Below are 24,965 nucleotides of genomic sequence, written 5' to 3' on the forward strand. Positions count from 1 at the left end.
GACGGAAACTTAACAACTGCGATGTGACGTCATTTCCTTGCGCGGCTGGGTGCGCATTAGGATGACGTGCGCAGAGGAGGAAGTGACTAGGGGGCTTTCAGGCGCATGTGCATGGCAGGGGACGGCGCGCGGTGACTGATCCGAGGTGATCAGCGGCATGTCTGTAGTAGAGATTGCGAGAAAGTTTCCTCAGCAACCAATCAGATTCCAGCTTTCATTTGGTTAGTGTAACTTGGACATTGAAAGAAATGATCTGATTGGTTGCTACGTACAGAGTATCCGGAGTGAATGTGGTGCTGGGGTCTCTGCAGCTTCACTGACTGACAGGTGTTTGCTCGGTGTTTACTCCATAGCAGATGTCATAGGGCTGAGCCCCCCCGCCCTGCCGGACCAGGGCGCACGTGACCGCTGCAGCCAATCACTGCTTTCATGTCGATTAGATTGGCAGCACCTCATCCATGGAAACCGTGTACCCTCCCCCTGGTATGAAGAGTCGCTGCAGAATTCACCTACATTATTCTGTGCAGAAAGTTTCCTGAACTTGAACATAAGATTTTTTACCCGTCTCTAGTCTGTTCCCGTGTGACCTTGTGGGTTTCTTCTGTGTGGAAAAATCACAACAAATAAACCGTGTGGGGTCTGACCGACACTGCACTGACCCCAGAGATGTGCCAGCACTTGCTGCAGTAGGAACGCCCCTTTAATGATGGCATGAAGTCAGTAAGCGGTGCATTGTTTGCTTATCTTAAAGGGGTTGTTCCAATGTGACAACTTCTCAGTAATCCAGAGGTTGGGTTATAAGTTGCTGACCCATGGCATCCACAGGATAGGCGACACTGACCGCCCTCCATTCATGCTCTGTGGAGCTCCTGGGATGAGCGGCAGCCCACCAATAGTGAATGCATGCTAAAAGAGACCCCCGCCGACCGACAAGTTATCACCTAGCCCCTTTACCTGTGTACGATCATGGCCAGGCTTCATTAGGGCACAGTTCTGTGTGGGAGCGCAGGAAGGACTGTGAGGAGTTAGGGTTGTGGTGTAACCCTAAAAAAAAAAAAACTGCAGCACAGTAATAAAAAGACTCTAAAATTAATAATGACCCAGTATACCGCAGATAGTGTTTGTTGCGGTCAGACCGGCGCTGTGCGGTTTTGTTGGCTCGGCATCATTGCACTCAGCATTCTCTCACCAGTCCATTCAAAGTCTATGGGACTGATGAAACTAGCAGAGAGCTGGGCTCCAATCTCAACATCAATCCTATAGAAAACGAGTGGAGAAGATGAGGTCACTTTTAAATAACACTTCATTCACCTTCTGGCCAGGTAAGAACCAGCAACACCAGCTCCCCTTTCAGTTGATCAGAGGTGGTCCCAGCATCGGGGAGGGCAGCGATCACACATGGGAGCGATTTCATCGTTCGCACAGGGTACACAAGCTGTTCTCATGATCAGTGTGGGCGTTCCAGCAATCGGTCATACAGATATCAGCTTTCTTGTGGCAACAATACCATGGCAGCTCTGGGGTCCTGGGCTCAAATCCCACCAAGGACAACATCTGCAAGGAGTTTGTATGTTCTCCCCGTGTTTGCATGGGTTTCCTCAGGGAACTCCGGTTTCCTCCCACACTCCAAAGACATACTGATAGGGAATGTAGATTGTGAGCCCCATCGGGGACAGTGATGATGTGTGTAAAGTGCTGGGGAATTAATGGTGATATATAAGTGAGTAACATAAATCGCTGTACGGTGAACTCTCCCTACAAATCAATCCAGAAAAAACAAAGGAAACGCCTCAGCCCTATCAGTGTTGCTACAATGCAGATGTCAGCAAATGTACATGTAGCATGATCAAAATCAGCCAGTGAAAAACCGAGCTGCTCTGCTATCAAGTTCCCACAGCGGAAAAAAGAATCTTGCAAAAGCCGAAGGAAGGAAAGCAGAACGCACCATGTAAAATCATATACTGAAGTCCTTTAAGGGAGAGCGGATGGGCAGGTACGGCTGGGCAGGTGGCGGCCATTTTGCATATAGAGACGCTTCTACGTCGGGCCCGAGGCACTGCATGCCAACACAGTGTAAGACGCTATTGATGAGTCTCCTGTAATGATGGATCCGCGATGATTGCACTCATGTATAAACACACTCGTATAGCGTGGCCCCCAATGTCTCTCGTCAGGGACCATTTTCTCACGCAGTGGTTATAACACCCGTAGCTTAATATCTGCATGTCTACAGCCGCCATAGCAGTTGTACAGTGGCATGTAAAAGTTTGGGCACCCTTGGTCAAAATTAATGTTATTGTGAACAGTTAAAGGGAACCTGTCACCCCCCCAGGGCGTTTTTAAGTAAAAGAGCCACCTTGTGCAGCACTAAGGCTGCATTCTGTAAAGGTGGCTCTTATGCTTAGTATCCCTAGGAATGCTGAAATAATCACTTTTATAAATTGCCCGCCATACCTCTATTGAGTCCCGGAGGTATGTCTTCTCCCCTGGTGTAAACCGCCTCCGAGACGTCAATCATCTCCCTCTTGCGTCTGTGCGCCGCCTCCTGTGTTCCTGTTACATGCCCGGCGCCTACGCTCTGCCAACATTTCTCGGGCATGCGCCGTGCTCGCTGACCGGGAACTTACAACAGGCGAGAAATGTTAGCAGAGTTCAGGCGCTGGGCACGTAACAGAAGGAGGCAGCGCACAGACGTAAGAGGGAGATTATTGACGTCTCAGAGGCGGTTTACACCAGGAGAGAAGACACGCCTCCGGGACTCAGTAGAGGTATGGCGGGCAATTTATAAAAGTGATTATTTCAGCATTCCTAGGGATACTAAGCATAAGCGCCACCTTCACAGAATGCAGCCTTAGTGCTGCACAAGGTGGCTCTTTTGCTTAAATACACCCTGGGGGGGGGGGGGGGTGACAGGTTCCCTTTAAGGAAGTTGAAGATGAAATGATCTCTAAAAGGCTTAAAGTTAAAGATGACAAAATTTCTTTGTATTTTAGGCAAAACAAACTTTTCTTTTTTTTACATTTTAAAACCTACAAAAGGAAAAATGGGCTGATACAAAAGTTTGGTCACCCTGCATGGTTAGTACCTAGGAGCACCCACTTTTTCCATGTATCACAGCTTGTAAACAATGTAGACAGGCAAGAGTCTTTCAGTTCTTGTTTGAAAGATTTTCATCCATTCTTCTTTGGAAAATTCTTCCAGCTCTGTGAGATTCCTGGGTTGTCTTGTATGCTCTGCGATTTTGAGGGCTAGCCACAGATTTTCAATGATGATCCAATCAGGGGACTGTGAGGCCGTTGTAAATCCCTCAGCTTGCGGCTTTAGATGGTGTGTTTGCATCCAGAACTTGTTGAAATGTCATTGAATCTATTCTTCCCTCTACCCGTGTAATGTTCCCTGTGCCATTGGCTGGAACACAATCCCAGAGCATGATTGATCCACCTCCATGTCTAATAGTTGGTGAGATGTTCTTTTCCTGAAATTCTGTCCCCTTTTGTCTCCACCCATACCTTTGATCATTGTGGCCTAAAAGTTCTATTTTAACCTCATCGGTCCACAGGACTTGTTTCCAAAATACATCAGGATTGTTTAGATGTTCTTCTGCATACTTCTAATGCTGAATTTTATGGTGAGGATGCAGGAGAGGTTTTCTTCTGATGACTCTTCCATGAAGGCCATATTTATGCATGTGTCTTTGAACAGTAGAGCAATGTCCCACAACTCCAGAGTCTGCTAAATCTTTCTGAAGGTATTTTGCAGTCAAACTGGGGTTGCGATTTGCCTCCTTGGCAATCCTATGAGCAGCTCTCACTCAAATCTTGCTTGGTCTTCCAGACCTTATCTTGACCTCCACTGTTCCTGTTAACTGTCATTTCTTAATTCCATTTTGAACTGAGGAAAGGGCAACTTGAAAACACTTTGCTCTCTTATAGTCTCCTGCTTTGTGGGCTTCTGCCATTTTACCCCCAAGGGTGGTTTGCACGTTAATGACCGGCCAATTTTTACAATTATAACCACTGTCCCTTTATGAGGTTATAACTCTGGAACGCTTCAATGGATCCCGGTGATTCTGTCATTGTTTTCTCGTGACATATTGTACTTCATGATAGTCATAACATTTCTTTGATATGACGTGTTTATTTGTGAAAAAAAACCGGAAATTTTGTAAAAATTTCATGCCCAATTTTCATGCCCTTAAATCACAGAGATATGTCACACAAAATACTTAATAAGTAACATTTACCATATGTCTACTTTGCATCAGCACAATTTTGGAACTTTTTTGTTGTTAGGGAGTTATAAGAGTTAAAAGTTGACCAGCAATTTCTCATTTTTACAACACCGTTTTTTTTTAGGGACCACATCACATTTGAAGTCACTTTGAGGGGTCTATATGATAGAAAATACCCAAAAGTGACACCATTATAAAAACTGCACCCCTCAAAGTGCGCAAAACCACATTCAAGAAGTTTATTAACCCTTCTGGTGCTTCATAGAAATTTTTGGAATGTTTAAAAAAAAAAAAAAAATGAATATTTAACTTTTTTTCACAAAAAAATTACTTCAGATCCAATTTTTTTATTTTCCCAAGGGTAACAGGAGAAATTGGACCCCAAATGTTATTGTGCAATTTGTCCTGAGTACGCAGATACCCCATATGTGGGGGTAAACCACTGTTTGGGCGCATGGCAGAGCTCGGAAGAGAGGGAGCACAGTTTGACTTTTTCAACGTAGAATTGGCTGGAAATGAGATCATACGCCATGTTGCATTTGGAGAGCCCCTGGTGTGCCTAAACAGTGGAAATCCCCCAATTCTAACTCCAAGCCTAACCTCAACACACCCCCTAACCCTAATCCCAACCATAACCGGCCTAACCACAAACCTAACTGTCATGGTTCCCAATGGCAAGGGAACGTAAAAAACACATAAGTAACGAACGAGCTCTCGGGTGATGGAAACTCGAGTTGACCGTGAGCTAAATCTACCACACAACTAACAGTAGCCAGGGAGCATACCTACGGCTTCCTATATGCCACGCGCCAGCCGGAGGACTAACTACGCCTGGTAGAGGAAGAAACAGACCTGGCTTACCTCTAGGGAAATACCCCAAAAGATGATAGCAGCCCCCCACATTTAATAACGGTGAATTAAGAGGAAAAGACATACACAGTATGAAAGTAGATTTAGCAAAGAGAGGTCCACTTACTAGATAGCAGAAGGATACAAAAGAGGACTTCACGGTCAACTGAAAACCCTTTCAAAAACCATCCTGAAATTACTTTAAGACTCCTGTGTCAACTCATGACACAGGAGTGGCAATTTCAGCCCGCAAGAGCTTCCAGCTACAGAGAATTACAAAAACTGCAAACTGGACAAAAGGTACAAAACAAAAGGACAAAGTCCACTTAGCTGATCAGCAGACTAGTAGCAGGAACATGCAACCGAAGGCTCTGGTTACAATGATGACCGGCAAGGAAATGACTGGAGAGCAAGGCTAAATAGGAAACTCCCAAACACTGATGGAAGCAGGTGAACAGAAGAAGCAAAGTGCAAACAAGTCACCAGTACCACCAGCAACCACCAGGGGAGCCCAAAAAGCGGATACACAACAGTACCCTCCCCTTAAGGAGGGGGCACCGAACCCTCACAAGAACCGCCAGGGCGATCTGGATGAGCCCTATGAAAGGCACGAACCAAATCCGAGGCATGAACATCAGAGGCAGTTACCCAAGAATTATCTTCCTGACCATAGCCTTTCCATTTAACCAGATATTGAAGTCTCCGTCTGGAAATACGGGAGTCCAAGATCTTCTCCACGACGTACTCCAATTCACCCTCCACCAGGACAGGAGCAGGAGGTTCAGTAGAAGGAACCACCGGTACCTCATATCTCCGCAACAACAACCGATGGAACACATTATGGATAGCGAAAGATGCCGGGAGGTCCAAACGAAAGGAAACAGGGTTAAGAATCTCCAAAATCCTATAAGGACCGATGAACCGAGGCTTAAATTTGGGAGAAGAAACCCTCATAGGGACAAAACGGGAAGACAACCACACCAAGTCCCCAACGCGAAGGTGGGGACCAACACGACGACGACGGTTAGCAAACTGCTGAGTCCTCTCCTGGGACAATTCCAAATTATCCACCACTTGTCCCCAAATCCGATGCAACCGATCCACCACCGCATCCACTCCAGGACAATCCGAAGATTCAACCTGACCAGATGAAAAACGCGGATGAAACCCTGAATTGCAAAAGAAAGGAGAAACCAAAGTGGCAGAACTAGCCCGATTATTAAGAGCAAACTCCGCCAACGGCAGAAAGGCAACCCAATCTGTCATGATCTCAATGGCAAGAGAACATAGCATAAGCATATATAGGAACTAGCTCTTGGAAGATGGGAACTGAGCTGACCATGAACTAAACCTAATGCACAACTAGCAGTGGCCGGGTAGCATGCCTACGTTGATTCTAGATGCCCAGCACCAGCCGGAGGACTAAATAAAACTAGCAGAGGAAAATATTAGTCCTAGCTCACCTCTAGAGAAATACCCCGAAAGGAGACAGAGGCCCCCCACATGTATTGGCGGTGAGTTGAGATGAAATAACAAACGTAGTATGAAAATAGGTTTAGCAAATTTGAGGTCCACTTACTACATAGCAGAAGACAGAAAGGACACTTTCATGGTCAGCTGAAAACCCTATCAAAAACACCATCCAGAAATTACTTTAAAACTCTGGCATTAACTCATAACACCAGAGTGGCAATTCCTGTTCACAAGAGCTTTCCAGACACAGTAACGAAACTACAGCTGTGAACTGGAACAAAAATGCAAAAACAAACATGGACAAGAGTCCAACTTATCTAGTAGTTGTCTAGGAGCAGGAACAAGCACAGAGAGGCTTCTGATAACATTGTTGACCGGCAAGCAACTAACAGAGCAGCAAGGTTATATAGCGACTCCCACATCTTGATGGGAACAGGTGAACAGAGAAGATGAAGACACCAGTTCAATTCCACCAGTAGCCACCGGGGGAGCCCAGAATCCAAATTCACAACAGTACCCCCCCCTCAAGGAGGGGGCACCGAACCCTCACCAGAACCACCAGGGCGATCAGGATGGGCCCTATGAAAGGCACGAACCAGATCGGAGGCATGAACATCAGATGCATTCACCCAAGAATTATCCTCCTGGCCGTATCCCTTCCACTTGACCAGATACTGGAGTCTCCGTCTGGAAACACGAGAGTCTAAGATTTTCTCCACAACGTACTCCAACTCACCCTCAACCAACACCGGAGCAGGAGGCTCAACGGAAGGCACAACCGGTACCTCATACCTGCGCAATAATGACCTATGAAAAACGTTATGAATAGAAAAGGATGCAGGGAGGTCCAAACGGAAGGAAACAGGGTTAAGAATCTCCAATATCTTATACGGGCCAATAAACCGAGGCTTAAACTTAGGAGAAGAGACCCTCATAGGGACAAAACGAGAAGACAACCACACCAAATCCCCAACAGAAAGCCGAGGACCAACACGACGGTGGCGGTTGGCAAAAAGCTGAGTCTTCTCCTGGGACAACCTCAAATTGTCCACCACCTGCCCCCAGATCTGATGCAATCTCTCCACCACAGCATCCACTCCAGGACAATCCGAAGATTCCACCTGACCAGAGGAAAATCGAGGATGAAACCCCGAATTACAGAAAAACGGGGACACCAAAGTGGCAGAGCTGGCCCGATTATTGAGAGCGAACTCCGCCAATGGCAAAAAAGCAACCCAATCATCCTGGTCAGCAGACACAAAACACCTCAGATATGTCTCCAGGGTCTGATTAATCCGCTCGGTCTGGCCATTCGTCTGAGGATGGAAAGCGGACGAAAAAGATAAATCTATGCCCATCCTAGCACAGAATGCCCGCCAAAATCTAGACACGAATTGGGTCCCTCTGTCAGAAACGATATTCTCAGGAATACCATGCAAACGAACAACATTTTGAAAAAACAGAGGAACCAACTCGGAAGAAGAAGGTAACTTGGGCAGAGGAACCAAATGGACCATCTTAGAAAAACGGTCACACACCACCCAGATGACAGACATCTTCTGAGAAACAGGCAGATCTGAAATAAAATCCATCGAGATGTGCGTCCAAGGCCTCTTAGGAATAGGCAAGGGCAACAATAATCCACTAGCCCGAGAACAACAAGGCTTGGCCCGAGCACAAACGTCACAAGACTGCACAAAGCCTCGCACATCTCGTGACAGGGAAGGCCACCAGAAGGACCTTGCCACCAAATCCCTGGTACCAAAGATTCCAGGATGACCTGCCAACGCAGAAGAATGAACCTCAGAGATGACTCTACTGGTCCAATCATCAGGAACAAACAGTTTATCAGGTGGGCAACGATCAGGTCTATCCGCCTGAAACTCCTGCAAGGCCCGCCGCAGGTCTGGAGAAACGGCTGACAATACCACTCCATCCTTAAGGATACCTGTGGGCTCAGAGTTACCAGGCGAGTCAGGCTCAAAACTCCTAGAAAGGGCATCCGCCTTAACATTCTTAGAACCCGGTAGGTATGACACCACAAAATTAAACCGAGAGAAAAATAATGACCAGCGCGCCTGTCTAGGATTCAGGCGCCTGGCGGTCTCAAGATAAATCAAATTTTTGTGGTCAGTCAATACCACCACCTGATGTCTGGCCCCCTCAAGCCAATGGCGCCACTCCTCAAAAGCCCACTTCATGGCCAAAAGCTCCCGATTCCCAACATCATAATTCCGCTCAGCGGGCGAAAATTTACGGGAAAAGAAGGCACAAGGCCTCATCACGGAGCAGTCAGAACTTTTCTGCGACAACACTGCCCCAGCTCCGATCTCAGAAGCGTCGACCTCAACCTGAAAAGGTAGAGCAACATCAGGCTGACGCAACACAGGGGCAGAGGAAAAACGGCGCTTAAGCTCCCGAAAGGCCTCCACAGCATCAGGGGACCAATCAGCAACATCAGCACCCTTCTTAGTCAAATCGGTCAATGGTTTAGCAATATCCGAAAAACCAGCAATAAATCGACGATAAAAGTTAGCAAAGCCCAAAAATTTCTGAAGACTCTTAAGAGAAGAGGGCTGCGTCCAATCACAAATAGCTTGAACCTTGACAGGATCCATTTCAATGGAAGAGGGGGAAAAAATATATCCCAAAAAGGAAATCCTCTGTACCCCAAAAACACACTTAGAACCCTTCACACACAAAGAATTAGACCGCAAAACCTGAAAAACTCTCCTGACTTGCTGGACATGAGAGTCCCAGTCATCCGAAAAAATCAGAATATCATCCAGATACACAATCATAAATTTATCCAAATAATCGCGAAAAATATCATGCATAAAGGACTGGAAAACTGACGGAGCATTAGAAAGACCAAAAGGCATCACTAAATACTCAAAGTGGCCCTCGGGCGTATTAAATGCGGTTTTCCACTCATCCCCCTGCCTGATTCGCACCAAATTATACGCCCCACGAAGGTCAATCTTAGCGAACCACTTGGCCCCCTTTATGCGAGCAAACAAATCAGTCAGCAACGGCAATGGGTATTGATATTTAACAGTGATTTTATTCAAAAGCCGATAATCAATACATGGTCTCAAAGAGCCGTCTTTTTTTGACACAAAGAAAAAACCGGCTCCTAAGGGAGATGACGATGGACGAATATGTCCCTTTTCCAAGGACTCCTTTATATATTCTCGCATAGCAGCATGTTCAGGCACAGACAGATTAAATAAACGACCCTTTGGGTATTTACTACCCGGGATTAAATCTATGGCACAATCGCACTCTCGGTGCGGAGGTAACGAACCAAGCTTGGATTCTTCAAAGACGTCACGATAGTCAGACAGGAACTCAGGAATTTCAGAGGGAATGGATGATGAAATGGAAACCACAGGTACATCCCCATGAGCCCCCTTACATCCCCAGCTCAACACAGACATAGCTCTCCAGTCGAGGACTGGGTTGTGAGATTGCAGCCAAGGCAATCCTAGTACCAAATCATCATGTAGATTATACAGCACCAGAAAGCGAATAATCTCCTGGTGATCCGGATTAATACGCATAGTTACTTGTGTCCAGTATTGTGGTTTATTATTAGCCAATGGGGTGGAGTCAATCCCCTTCAGAGGAATAGGAGTCTCCAAAGGCTCTAAATCATACCCACAGCGTTTGGCAAAGGACCAATCCATAAGACTCAAAGCGGCGCCAGAGTCGACATAGGCGTCCGTGGTAATAGATGACAAAGAGCAAATCAGGGTCACAGATAGAATAAATTTAGACGGTAAGGTGCAAATGGAAACAGATTTACCAAGCTTTTTAGTGCGCTTAGAGCATGCTGATATAACATGAGTAGAATCACCACAATAGAAACACAACCCATTTTTCCGTCTAAAATTCTGCCGCTCGCTTCGGGACAGAATTCTATCACACTGCATACTCTCTGGCGACTTCTCAGTGGACACCGCCAGATGGTGCACTGGTTTGCGCTCCCGCAAACGCCTATCGATCTGAATAGCCATTGTCATGGACTCATTCAGACCCGCAGGCACAGGGAACCCCACCATAACATCCTTAATGGCATCAGAGAGACCCTCTCTGAAAGTCGCCGCCAGGGCGCACTCATTCCACTGAGTAAGCACAGACCATTTACGGAATCTTTGGCAGTAAATTTCCGCTTCATCTTGCCCCTGAGATAGGGACATCAAAGTTTTTTCTGCCTGAAGCTCCAAATGAGGTTCGTCATAAAGCAACCCCAAGGCCAGAAAAAACGCATCCACATTGAGCAACGCAGGATCCCCTGGTGTCAATGAAAAAGCCCAGTCTTGAGGGTCGCCCCGGAGCAAGGAAATCACAATCCTGACCTGCTGTGCAGGGTCTCCGGCAGAGCGATATTTCAGGGACAAAAATAATTTGCAATTATTTCGAAAATTCTGAAACCCGGATCTATTCCCCGAGAAAAATTCCGGCAAAGGAATTCTCGGCTCAGATACAGGTGCATGACAAACAAAATCTTGCAAATTTTGTACTTTCGTGGCGAGATTATTCAAACCTGCAGTTACACTCTGAAGATCCATTACAAACAGGTGGACACAGAGCCATTCAAGGGTTAAGAGGAGGTAAGAAGCAGCTAGACAGCAATTAAGGGCTAGGCAGCAAAACTCTGAGGGGAAAAAAAAAATAAAAAATTTCCCTTCAACACTTCTTTTTCTCCTGCTTCAGCCCAAACAATTAACACTTTGCGGGCCGGTCAAACTGTCATGATCTCAATGGCAAGAGAACATAGCATAAGCATATATAGGAACTAGCTCTTGGAAGATGGGAACTGAGCTGACCATGAACTAAACCTAACGCACAACTAGCAGTGGCCGGGTAGCATGCCTACGTTGATTCTAGATGCCCAGCACCAGCCGGAGGACTAAATAAAACTAGCAGAGGAAAATATTAGTCCTAGCTCACCTCTAGAGAAATACCCCGAAAGGAGACAGAGGCCCCCCACATGTATTGGCGGTGAGTTGAGATGAAATAACAAACGTAGTATGAAAATAGGTTTAGCAAATTTGAGGTCCACTTACTACATAGCAGAAGACAGAAAGGACACTTTCATGGTCAGCTGAAAACCCTATCAAAAACACCATCCAGAAATTACTTTAAAACTCTGGCATTAACTCATAACACCAGAGTGGCAATTCCTGTTCACAAGAGCTTTCCAGACACAGTAACGAAACTACAGCTGTGAACTGGAACAAAAATGCAAAAACAAACATGGACAAGAGTCCAACTTATCTAGTAGTTGTCTAGGAGCAGGAACAAGCACAGAGAGGCTTCTGATAACATTGTTGACCGGCAAGCAACTAACAGAGCAGCAAGGTTATATAGCGACTCCCACATCTTGATGGGAACAGGTGAACAGAGAAGATGAAGACACCAGTTCAATTCCACCAGTAGCCACCGGGGGAGCCCAGAATCCAAATTCACAACACCAATCATCCTGATCCGCAGACACAAAACACCTCAAATAAGTCTCCAAAGTTTGATTAGTTCGCTCCGTCTGGCCATTGGTCTGAGGATGGAATGCAGACGAAAAGGACAAATCAATGCCCAACCTGGCACAGACTGCCCGCCAAAATCTAGACACGAACTGGGTACCCCTGTCAGAAACGATGTTTTCCGGAATACCATGCAAGCGAACCACATTTTGAAAAAACAGAGGGACCAACTCAGATGAGGAAGGCAACTTAGGCAATGGCACCAAATGAACCATTTTAGAAAAACGGTCACACACCACCCAGATGACAGACATCTTCTGAGAAACAGGGAGATCCGAGATAAAGTCCATAGAGATGTGCGTCCAAGGCCTCTTCGGAATAGGCAAGGGCAACAACAACCCACTAGCCCTAGAACAACAAGGCTTGGCCCGAGCACACACATCGCAAGACTGCACAAAAACACGCACATCTCGAGACAGGGAAGGCCACCAGAAGGATCTAGCCACCAAATCTCTGGTGCCAAAAATTCCCGGATGACCTGCCAGAGTAGAAGAATGAACTTCCGAGATGACTCTAGTGGTCCACTCGTCAGGAACAAACAGTCTACCAGACGGACAACGATCAGGTCTATCCGCCTGAAATTCTTGCAAAGCACGTCGCAAATCTGGGGAGACAGCAGACAAAACCACTCCATCCTTAAGGACACCAGCAGGTTCAGAATTCCCAGGAGAGTCAGGCTCAAAACTCCTAGAAAGAGCATCTGCTTTCACATTCCTAGAACCCGGTAAGTACGAGACCACAAAATTAAACCGGGAAAAGAACAACGACCAACGTGCCTGTCTAGGATTCAGGCGCCTGGCAGACTCCAAATAAATTAAATTCTTGTGATCAGTCAAAACTACCACCTGATGTCTGGCACCCTCAAGCCAATGACGCCTGTTGTGAAATTGGATTTTGGGCTCCCCCGGTGGCCACTGGTGGAATTGAACTGGTGTGCATCATCCTCTCTGTTCACCTGTTTCCATCAGGATGTGGGAGTCGCTATTTAGCCTTGCTCCTCTGTCACTTCCATGCCGGTCAACATTGTAATCAGAAGCCTTTCTGTGCATGTTCCTGCTGCTAGACAACTCCCAGCTAAGTTGGACTTTTGTCCTTGTTTGTTTTTGCATTTTGTTCCAGTTCACAGCTGTAGTTTCGTTTCTGTGTCTGGAAAGCTCTTGTGATCTGAAATTGCCACTCTGATGTTATGAGTTAATACTAGAGTCTTAAAGTAATTTCAGGATGGTGTTTTGATAGGGTTTTCAGCTGACCATGAAAGTGCCCTTTCTGTCTTCCTGCTATCTAGTAAGCGGACCTCAATTTTGCTAAACCTATTTTCATACTACGTTTGTCATTTCATCTAAAATCACCGCCAATATTTGTGGGGGCCTCTGTCTGCCTTTCGGGGAAATTTCTCTAGAGGTGAGCCAGGACTATATTTTCCTCTGCCAGGATTAGTTAGTCCCCCGGCCGGCGCTGGGCGTCTAGGGATAAAACGCAGGCTACGCTACCCGGCTACTGTTAGTTGTGCGGCAGGTTTAGTTCATGGTCAGTTTAGTTTCCATCCTTCCAAGAGCTAGTTCTAATGTTTGCTGGGCTATGTTCTCTTGCCATTGAGAACCATAACAGTTTGACCGGCCAAAAAGGGTTAAATTAATTTACAGAGAAAGGAGAGAAAAGAGAAGTCTGCTGAAGATTTTTTTTTTTTTTTTTTTTTCAGTTCTGAGTGTGCTTGTAATTGAATCTCTTGCAAGTCTGCCTATATTGCAGCCTTTCTCTCTCTCTCTCTCCTTCTAATCCTGGAATGGCTCTGTGTTCACCTGTTTAAAATGGATATTCAGAGTTTAGCTGCAGGTTTGAATAATCTCACCACGAAAGTTCAAAATTTACAAGATTTTGTTGTTCATGTTCCTATATCTGAACCTAGAATTCCTTTGCCTGAATTTTTCTCGGGGAATAGATCTTGCTTTCAAAATTTTAAAAATAATTGCAAGTTGTTTTTGTCCCTGAAATCTCGCTCTGCTGGAGATCCTGCTCAGCAGGTCAGGATTGTGATTTCCTTGCTCCGGGGCGACCCTCAGGATTGGGCTTTTGCATTGGCTCCAGGGGATCCTGCGTTGCTCAATGTGGATGCGTTTTTTCTGGCCTTGGGGTTGCTTTATGAGGAACCTCAGTTAGAACTTCAGGCGGAAAAGGCCTTGATGTCCCTATCTCAGGGGCAAGACGAAGCTGAAATATACTGCCAGAAATTCCGTAAATGGGCTGTGCTTACTCAGTGGAATGAGTGCGCCCTGGCGGCGAATTTCAGAGAGGGTCTCTCTGATGCCATTAAGGATGTTATGGTGGGGTTCCCTGTGCCTGCGGGTCTGAATGAGTCCATGACAATGGCTATCCAGATCGATAGGCGTCTGCGGGAGCGCAAACCTGTGCACCATTTGGCGGTGTCTACTGAGAAGACGCCAGAGAATATGCAATGTGATAGAATTCTGTCCAGAAGTGAACGGCAGAATTTTAGACGAAAAAATGGGTTGTGCTTCTATTGCGGTGATTCAACTCATGTTATATCGGCATGCTCTAAGCGTACTAAGAAGCTTGATAAGTCTGTTTCAATTGGCACTTTACAGTCTAAGTTTATTCTATCTGTGACCCTGATTTGTTCTTTATCATCTATTACCGCGGATGCCTATGTCGACTCTGGCGCCGCTTTGAGTCTTATGGATTGGTCCTTTGCCAAACGCTGTGGGTATGATTTGGAGCCTCTTGAAACTCCTATACCCCTGAAGGGGATTGACTCCACCCCATTGGCTAGCAATAAACCACAATACTGGACACAAGTAACTATGCGTATTAATCCGGATCACCAGGAGATTATTCGCTTTCTTGTGCTGTATAACCTACATGATGTGTTGGTGCTTGGATTGCCATGGCTGCAATCTCATAACCCAGTCCTTGACTGGAAAGCTATGTCTGTGTTAAGCTGGGGATGTAAGGGGACGCATGGGGACGTACCTGTGGTTTCCATTTCATCATCTATTCCCTCTGAGATTCCTGAATTCTTGACTGAATATCGTGACGTTTTTGAAGAACCTAAGCTTGGTTCATTACCTCCGCACCGGAAGTGCGATTGTGCCATAGATTTGATTTCGGGTAGTAAATACCCTAAGGGTCGTTTATTTAATCTGTCTGTGCCTGAACATGCTGCTATGCGAGAATATATAAAGGAGTCCTTGGAAAAGGGACATATTCGTCCTTCGTCATCTCCCTTAGGAGCCGGTTTTTTCTTTGTGGCTAAGAAAGATGGCTCTTTGAGGCCGTGCATTGATTATCGGCTTTTGAATAAAATCACGGTTAAATATCAATATCCGTTGCCACTGCTGACTGATTTGTTTGCTCGCATAAAGGGGGCCAAGTGGTTCTCTAAGATAGATCTTCGTGGGGCGTATAATTTGGTGCGAATTAAGCAGGGGGATGAGTGGAAAACCGCATTTAATACGCCCGAGGGCCACTTTGAGTATTTGGTGATGCCTTTTGGTCTTTCAAATGCCCCTTCAGTCTTTCAGTCCTTTATGCATGACATTTTCCGTGATTATTTGGATAAATTTATGATTGTGTATCTGGATGATATTTTGATTTTTTCGGATGACTGGGACTCTCATGTCCAGCAGGTCAGGAGGGTTTTTCAGGTTTTGCGGTCTAATTCCTTGTGTGTGAAGGGTTCTAAGTGCGTTTTTGGGGTTCAAAAGATTTCCTTTTTGGGATATATTTTTTCCCCCTCTTCCATCGAGATGGATCCTGTCAAGGTTCAGGCTATTTGTGATTGGACGCAACCCTCTTCTCTTAAGAGTCTTCAGAAATTTTTGGGCTTTGCTAACTTTTATCGTCGATTTATTGCTGGTTTTTCTGATGTTGTTAAACCATTGACTGATTTGACTAAGAAGGGTGCTGATGTTGCTGATTGGTCCCCTGCTGCTGTGGAGGCCTTTCGGGAGCTTAAGCGCCGCTTTTCTTCCGCCCCTGTGTTGCGTCAGCCTGATGTTGCTCTTCCTTTTCAGGTTGAGGTCGACGCTTCTGAAATCGGAGCTGGGGCGGTTTTGTCGCAGAGAAGTTCCGATTGCTCCGTGATGAGACCTTGTGCTTTTTTCTCGCGTAAATTTTCGCCCGCCGAGCGGAATTATGATGTTGGGAATCGGGAGCTTTTGGCCATGAAGTGGGCTTTTGAGGAGTGGCGTCATTGGCTTGAGGGGGCTAGACATCATGTGGTGGTATTGACTGACCAAAAAAATCTAATTTATCTTGAGTCCGCCAGACGCCTGAATCCTAGACAGGCGCGCTGGTCGTTGTTTTTCTCTCGGTTTAATTTTGTGGTGTCCTACCTGCCGGGTTCTAAGAATGTTAAGGCGGATGCCCTTTCTAGGAGTTTTGAGCCTGACTCCCCTGGTAATTCTGAACCTACAGGTATCCTTAAGGATGGAGTGATATTGTCTGCCGTTTCTCCAGACCTGCGGCGGGCCTTGCAGGAGTTTCAGGCGGATAGACCTGATCGTTGCCCACCTGGTAGATTGTTTGTTCCTGATGATTGGACCAGTAAAGTCATTTCTGAGGTTCATTCTTCTGCGTTGGCAGGTCATCCTGGAATTTTTGGTACCAGGGATTTGGTGGCAAGGTCCTTCTGGTGGCCTTCCCTGTCTCGAGATGTGCGAGGCTTCGTGCAGTCTTGTGACGTTTGTGCTCGGGCCAAGCCTTGTTGTTCTCGGGCTAGTGGATTGTTGTTACCCTTGCCTATCCCGAAGAGGCCTTGGACGCACATCTCGATGGATTTTATTTCGGATCTTCCTGTTTCTCAGAAGATGTCTGTCATCTGGGTGGTGTGTGATCGTTTCTCTAAGATGGTCCATTTGGTTCCCCTGCCTAAGTTGCCTTCTTCTTCCGAGTTGGTTCCTCTGTTTTTTCAAAATGTGGTCCGTTTGCATGGTATTCCGGAGAATATCGTTTCTGACAGAGGTACCCAATTCGTGTCTAGATTTTGGCGAGCATTCTGTGCTAGGATGGGCATAGATTTGTCTTTCACGTCTGCTTTCCATCCTCAGACTAATGGCCAGACCGAGCGGACGAATCAGACCTTGGAGACATATTTGAGGTGTTTTGTGTCTGCAGATCAGGATGATTGGGTTGCTTTTTTGCCTTTAGCGGAGTTTGCCCTCAATAATCGGGCCAGCTCTGCCACTTTGGTGTCTCCCTTTTTCTGTAATTCGGGCTTTCATCCTCGATTTTCTTCTGGTCAGGTGGAATCTTCGGATTGTCCTGGAGTGGATGCTGTGGTGGAGAGGTTGCATCAGATTTGGGGGCAGGTAGTGGACAATTTGAAGTTGTCCCAGGAGAAGACTCAGCTTTTTGCCAACCGCCGGCGTCGGGTTGGTCCTCGGCTTTGTGTTGGGGACTTGGTGTGGTTGTCTTCTCGTTTTGTCCCTATGAGGGTTTCTTCTCCCAAGTTTAAGCCTCGGTTCATCGGCCCGTACAAGATATTGGAGATTCTTAACCCTGTGTCCTTCCGTTTGGACCTCCCTGCATCTTTTTCTATTCATAATGTTTTTCATCGGTCATTATTGCGCAGGTATGAGGTACCGGTTGTGCCTTCCGTTGAGCCTCCTGCTCCGGTGTTGGTTGAGGGCGAGTTGGAGTACGTTGTGGAAAAAATCTTGGACTCCCGTGTTTCCAGACGGAAACTCCAGTATCTGGTCAAATGGAAGGGATACGGTGAGGAGGATAATTCTTGGGTGACGGCCTCTGATGTTCATGCCTCCGATTTGGTCCGTGCCTTTCATAGGGCTCATCCTGATCGCCCTGGTGGTTCTGGTGAGGGTTCGGTGCCCCCTCCTTGAGGGGGGGGTACTGTTGTGAAATTGGATTTTGGGCTCCCCCGGTGGCCACTGGTGGAATTGAACTGGTGTGCATCATCCTCTCTGTTCACCTGTTTCCATCAGGATGTGGGAGTCGCTATTTAGCCTTGCTCCTCTGTCACTTCCATGCCGGTCAACATTGTAATCAGAAGCCTTTCTGTGCATGTTCCTGCTGCTAGACAACTCCCAGCTAAGTTGGACTTTTGTCCTTGTTTGTTTTTGCATTTTGTTCCAGTTCACAGCTGTAGTTTCGTTTCTGTGTCTGGAAAGCTCTTGTGATCTGAAATTGCCACTCTGATGTTATGAGTTAATACTAGAGTCTTAAAGTAATTTCAGGATGGTGTTTTGATAGGGTTTTCAGCTGACCATGAAAGTGCCCTTTCTGTCTTCCTGCTATCTAGTAAGCGGACCTCAATTTTGCTAAACCTATTTTCATACTACGTTTGTCATTTCATCTAAAATCACCGCCAATATTTGTGGGGGCCTCTGTCTGCCTTTCGGGGAAATTTCTCTAGAGGTGAGCCAGGACTATATTTTCCTCTGCCAGGATTAGTTAGTCCCCCGGCCGGCGCTGGGCGTCTAGGGATAAAACGCAGGCTACGCTACCCGGCTACTGTTAGTTGTGCGGCAGGTTTAGTTCATGGTCAGTTTAGTTTCCATCCTTCCAAGAGCTAGTTCTAATGTTTGCTGGGCTATGTTCTCTTGCCATTGAGAACCATAACAGACGCCACTCCTCAAATGCCCACTTCATGGCCAAAAGCTCCCGATTACCAACATCATAGTTTCGCTCGGCGGCCGAAAATTTTCGCAAAAAGAACGCACAAGGTCTCATCACTGAGCAGTCGGAACTTTTCTGCGACAAAACCGCCCCCGCTCCGATCTCGGAAGCATCGACCTCAACCTGAAAGGGAAGAGAAACATCAGGCTGGCGCAACACAGGGGCAGACAAAAAGTGGCGCTTAAGCTCCCGAAAGGCCTCCACGGCAGCAGGGGACCAATTGGCAACATCAGCACCCTTTTTAGTCAAATCCGTCAGAGGTTTAGCAACGCCAGAAAAACCAGCTATAAATCGACGATAAAAATTAGCAAAGCCCAAGAATTTCTGGAGACTCTTCAGAGACGTAGGCTGCGTCCAGTCGTAAATAGCCCGAACCTTGACAGGGTCCATCTCAATAGAAGAAGGGGAAAAAATATACCCCAAAAATGAAATTTTTTGAACCCCAAAAACACACTTTGAACCCTTTACACACAAAGAATTCTCCCGCAAAACCTGAAAAACCCTCCTGACCTGCTGAACATGAGACTCCCAGTCATCAGAAAAAATCAAAATATCATCCAAGTACACAATCATAAATTTATCCAAATATTCCCGGAAAATATCATGCATTAAGGACTGAAAGACAGAAGGTGCATTAGAAAGGCCGAAAGGCATTACCAAATACTCAAAATGGCCCTCAGGCGTATTAAATGCGGTCTTCCACTCATCCCCCTGCTTAATTCGCACCAAATTATACGCCCCACGAAGATCAATCTTAGAGAACCACTTAGCCCCCCTTATGCGAGCAAACAAATCAGTCAGCAAAGGCAACGGATACTTATATTTGACTGTAATTTTATTCAGGAGACGATAATCAATACAAGGCCTCAGAGAGCCATCCTTTTTAGAGACAAAGAAAAAACCGGCTCCTATAGGTTATGAAGAAGGACGAATATGTCCCTTTTCCAGGGACTCCTTAATATACTCGCGCATAGCAGCATGTTCAGGTACAGATAGGTTAAACAAACGACCCTTTGGAAATTTACTGCCAGGAATCAGATCTATGGCGCAATCACAATCCCTGTGAGGAGGGAGTGAACCAATCTTAGGCTCTTCAAAAATATCACGATAATCAGACAAAAATGCCGGAATCTCAGATGGAATAGATGACGAAATGGACACCATAGGAGTGTCCCCATGAGCCCCCCGACATCCCCAGCTTAACACAGACATAGCCTTCCAGTCAAGGACTGGGTTATGAGACTGTAACCATGGTAATCCAAGCACCAAAACATCATGTAAATTGTACAACACAAGGAAGCGAATCACCTCCTGATGGTCTGGAGTCATACGCATAGTCACTTGCATCCAGAACTGTGGTTTATTACAAGCCAAAGGTGTAGAATCAATACCCTTCAGAGGTATAGGGACTTCCAGAGGCTCTAAATCAAACCCACAGCGCCTGGCAAAGGACCAGTCCATAAGACTCAGAGCGGCGCCCGAGTCCACATAGGCATCCACGGTAATAACTGATAATGAACAAATCAAGGTTACAGACAAAATAAATTTGGACTGTAAAGTGCCAATTGAAATGGACTTGTCAACCTTCCTAGTACGCTTAGAGCATGCCGATATAACATGAGCAGAATCACCACAATAGAAGCATAACCCATTTTTACGCCTATAATTCTGCCGCTCGCTTCTGGACATAACTCTGTCACATTGCATTTTCTCTGGCGTCTCTTCAGAAGATACCGCCAAATGGTGCACGGGTTTGCGCTCCCGCAAACGCCGATCAATCTGAATTGCCATTGTCATGGACTCATTCAGACCTGTAGGCGCAGGGAACCCGACCATAACATCTTTAACGGCATCAGAAAGGCCCTCTCTGAAATTTGCCGCTAAGGCGCACTCATTCCACTGAGTAAGCACAGACCACCTACGAAATTTTTGGCAGTATATCTCCGCTTCATCTTGCCCTTGAGATAGGGCTATCAAAGCTTTTTCAGCTTGAATCTCCAAATTAGGTTCCTCATAAAGCAACCCTAAAGCCAGGAAAAACGCATCCACATTGAGCAACGCAGGATCCCCTGGTGCCAATGAAAATGCCCAATTTTGAGGGTCACCTCGCAGCAAAGAGATTACAATCTTAACCTGCTGGACAGGATCTCCTGAGGAGTGAGGTCTGAGAGAAAGGAATAATTTACAATTATATTTGAAATTCAAAAACCGAGATCTATCTCCGGAAAACACCTCTGGTGTAGGGATTTTAGGTTCAGAAATAGGAGCATGTATAACAAAATCTTGTAAATTTTGAACCTTCGTAGCAAGATTATTTAAACCTGCAGCCAAACTCTGGACATCCATGTTAAACAGCTAAGGTCAGAGCCATTCAAGGGTTAAGAGGAGGTAAGAAGCAGCTAGACAGCAATTAAGGGCTAGGCAGCAAAACTCTGAGGGAAAGAAGAAAAAAAAAAATTTCCCTTCAACACTTCTTTTTCTCCTGCTTCAGCCCAAACAATTAACACTTTGTAGGCCGGTCATACTGTCATGGTTCCCAATGGCAAGGGAACGTAAAAAACACATAAGTAACGAACGAGCTCTCGGGTGATGGAAACTCGAGTTGACCGTGAGCTAAATCTACCACACAACTAACAGTAGCCAGGGAGCATACCTACGGCTTCCTATATGCCACGCGCCAGCCGGAGGACTAACTACGCCTGGTAGAGGAAGAAACAGACCTGGCTTACCTCTAGGGAAATACCCCAAAAGATGATAGCAGCCCCCCACATGTAATAACGGTGAATTAAGAGGAAAAGACATACACAGTATGAAAGTAGATTTAGCAAAGAGAGGTCCACTTACTAGATAGCAGAAGGATACAAAAGAGGACTTCACGGTCAACTGAAAACCCTTTCAAAAACCATCCTGAAATTACTTTAAGACTCCTGTGTCAACTCATGACACAGGAGTGGCAATTTCAGCCCGCAAGAGCTTCCAGCTACAGAGAATTACAAAAACTGCAAACTGGACAAAAGGTACAAAACAAAAGGACAAAGTCCACTTAGCTGATCAGCAGACTAGTAGCAGGAACATGCAACCGAAGGCTCTGGTTACAATGATGACCGGCAAGGAAATGACTGGAGAGCAAGGCTAAATAGGAAACTCCCAAACACTGATGGAAGCAGGTGAACAGAAGAAGCAAAGTGCAAACAAGTCACCAGTACCACCAGCAACCACCAGGGGAGCCCAAAAAGCGGATACACAACACCTAACCCTAACACAATAAAAAAGGGGAGAAGCCAGCGCTGCATATGGTCAGAATGCAATACATAAAGTGCACATGCACATACTGATTTCTAACTGTATTTCAAAATGAGACATTTAGCAAACAATTGATCAATTCTTTGAGCCACCCTGCCACGCCAAGGCATTCTCATAATGGGGCAGTCCTACTCTACGTTTTTTATATTCGATGTGCCATTACGGCCTCCTAAATGTATTAAAAGCAAGACCACATAAAATGCAAACTGTACCTGAAGCGTTTCTGAATCACTCCCATGGCGCCAGAAAGAGCAAGCGCAGATAAAGGTTGACCAGGTCTGGACATAGACATTTCAGGTCCAACTTCCACACTGCCTAACCAGCACCACAGATGAAGGGTGAGACAGGCTCAGACACAGGTGCACAATCAAACAGAGCCTAGGGCAGGGCTGCTGTATGTGTGTACAGCAGCCTTGATCAATCACAATGAACACAAAGAATGGCATGGCCCTTGGGAACCATATTTCTGTTAAAAAAAATTAAAATAAAAAATATTGATATACTTACCTTCCGATGGCCCCCAGAGTCCTCCCGCCTCTCAGTAGTGCACGCGGCCGCTTCCGTTCCCACGGATGCATTGCGCGAAGGACCTGGGTTGACGAAGCCATCACGCGACCGTGACATCACAAAGGTCCTTCACGCAAAGCATCCCTGGGAACGGAAGCCGCTGGGAGTGTCGCCGAGGAGATCGGGGGCCGTCGGAAGGTGAGAATAACCATTTTTTGTAATTTTTTTAAAATTATTTTTAACATTCTATCTTTTACTATTGATGCTGCATAGGCAGCATCAATAGTAAAAAGTTGGTCACACTTGTCAAGCACTATGCTTGACAAGTGTGACCAACAGGGCCGGACTGGGACTAAAATTCATCCCTGGTATTTGAAGTTACACAGGCCCACTTGTCACATGGTGACTGTATAATATCTTTGTACACTTGTAGGTTACAAGAAGTGAGTGGAGTGTAACACGACTATATAGCATATAATCACAGCTGTATCCAGCATTACAGCTCAGTCCTATTGCTTTTAGTTGCAGTACCAAGAAAAGCCGCTACTTTACCTACATAACTGGATCTCGTAGATAATGAAGGGATTGAGACAACCAAAGGCTATGGAACCTCACTCTGATGCTCCATAAACTTTGCCTACAGCCACTTTTGGTTCCGCTGCGCAGCACGAGACCCGGTGACTCTGAAGAGCGGTGACATCAGTAATGTCACCGCTCTTCAGATATTCCGGGTCTTGCGCTGAGCTCGGCGACTGTGAAGAGCGGTATTGTTACTACTGTCACCGCTCTTCAGAGTCGCTGGGTCTTGCCAGGTTGGGCTAGTAGTGAGGGTGTCTGATAGACACCTCTCCATTACTTACACCAGGGATTGATAGCAGCTGATATTACGCAGCTGACATCAACCCTAAAAATCATTACACATACCAGAATTAAATGCTTTGGCGGCTGGGAAAAGCAGCAGAGTTAACGCTATTCCCAGGCGCCGGGTGCTAACTACAACTGTCATCATCCTTGCCTGGTCTCCCTGCGAAGCATTTCTGCTGTATTTACATGCGCTGATCTCAGGCCACTAAACGAGTGTGATCGACAATACTGAAGTCGTTCGCTTGTTTCCCGGCCTCTTTACACCAACTGAGAAAGAATGAAGGGAACAGAACAATCACAATTAGATCAATCTGTCCCCATACAGTATCATGTTATCAGCAGCACATCTACAGTTTACACCGGCGATGTCCTGCTGAGAACAAGGATTTCTGTTCCCACATAAACAATCCAATCACTCGATGAATAGACAGCATTTTGCTTGTTTAGTATAATACACCCCATAGTCCTCCATATATTATAATGTGCACCTCAGTCCTCCATATAGTATAATACACTCCTCAGTCCTCCATATAGTAGAATACACTCCTTCATATAGTATAATACACTCCTCATAGTCCTGGCGGCCTCGACCAATCAGCGACGGGCACAGCATGGCGACGATGATGTCATAAAGGTTGCCTCGACCAATCAGCGACGGGCACAGTCTGCCGCAAATTCGCCTCGACCAATCAGCGACGGGCACAGTATCGACGTAGATGTCATAATGGTTGCCATGGCGACGATGATGTCATAAAGGTTGCCTCAACCAATCAGCGACGGGCACAGTCTGCCACGAATTCTGGAATCATCATTGTCCATATACTATGGGGACATGCATATTCTAGAATACCCGATGCGTTAGAATCGGGCCACAATCTAGTGTAGTATAATACACTCCTCATAGTCCTCCATCTATCTATATATATATATAATTGTCTAAGGGTTTTTCTGTCTGTCTTGGAAATCCCGCGTCTCTGATTGGTCGAGGCCTCCTGGGCCTCGACCAATCAGCGACGGGCACAGTATCGACGTAGATGTCATAATGGAAATCCCGCGTCTCTGATTGGTCGAGGCCGCCAGGCGACGGGCACAGTATCGACGTAGATGTCATAATGGTTGCCATGGCGACGATGATGTCATAAAGGTTGCCTTGACCAATCAGCGACAGGCACAGTCTGCCGCGAATTCTGGAATCATCATTGTCCATATACTATGGGGACATGCATATTCTAGAATACCCGATGCGTTAGAATCGGGCCACAATCTACTATAGTATAATACACTCCTCATAGTCCTCCATATAGTATAATACACTCCTCAGTCCTCGATATAGTATAATACACTCCTCATAGTCCCCCATATAGTATAATACACTCCTCAGTCCTCCATATAGTATAATACACTCCTCAGTTCTCCATATAGTAGAATACACTCCTCAGTCCTCCATATAGTAGAATACACTCCTTCATATAGTATAATACACTCCTCAGTCCTCCATATAGTATAATAAACTCCTCAGTCCTCGATATAGTATAATA

General features: G+C 46.0%; 1 long non-coding RNA gene across 1 annotated transcript in view; it reads left to right on the top strand.

Moving 5' to 3' along the window:
- Positions 1-69: 69 nt before the first annotated feature.
- Positions 70-24,965, top strand: part of LOC143782797 (uncharacterized) — a 37,087-nt gene continuing 12,191 nt past the window's right edge. Inside the window, exon 1 of the long non-coding RNA XR_013217051.1 lies at positions 70-145. This is a non-coding gene — a long non-coding RNA (uncharacterized LOC143782797). The remainder of the gene's footprint in view (positions 146-24,965) is intronic.

Source organism: Ranitomeya variabilis, chromosome 6 (genome assembly GCF_051348905.1).
Source record: "Ranitomeya variabilis isolate aRanVar5 chromosome 6, aRanVar5.hap1, whole genome shotgun sequence".
Classification (NCBI taxonomy): Eukaryota; Metazoa; Chordata; class Amphibia; order Anura; family Dendrobatidae; genus Ranitomeya; species Ranitomeya variabilis.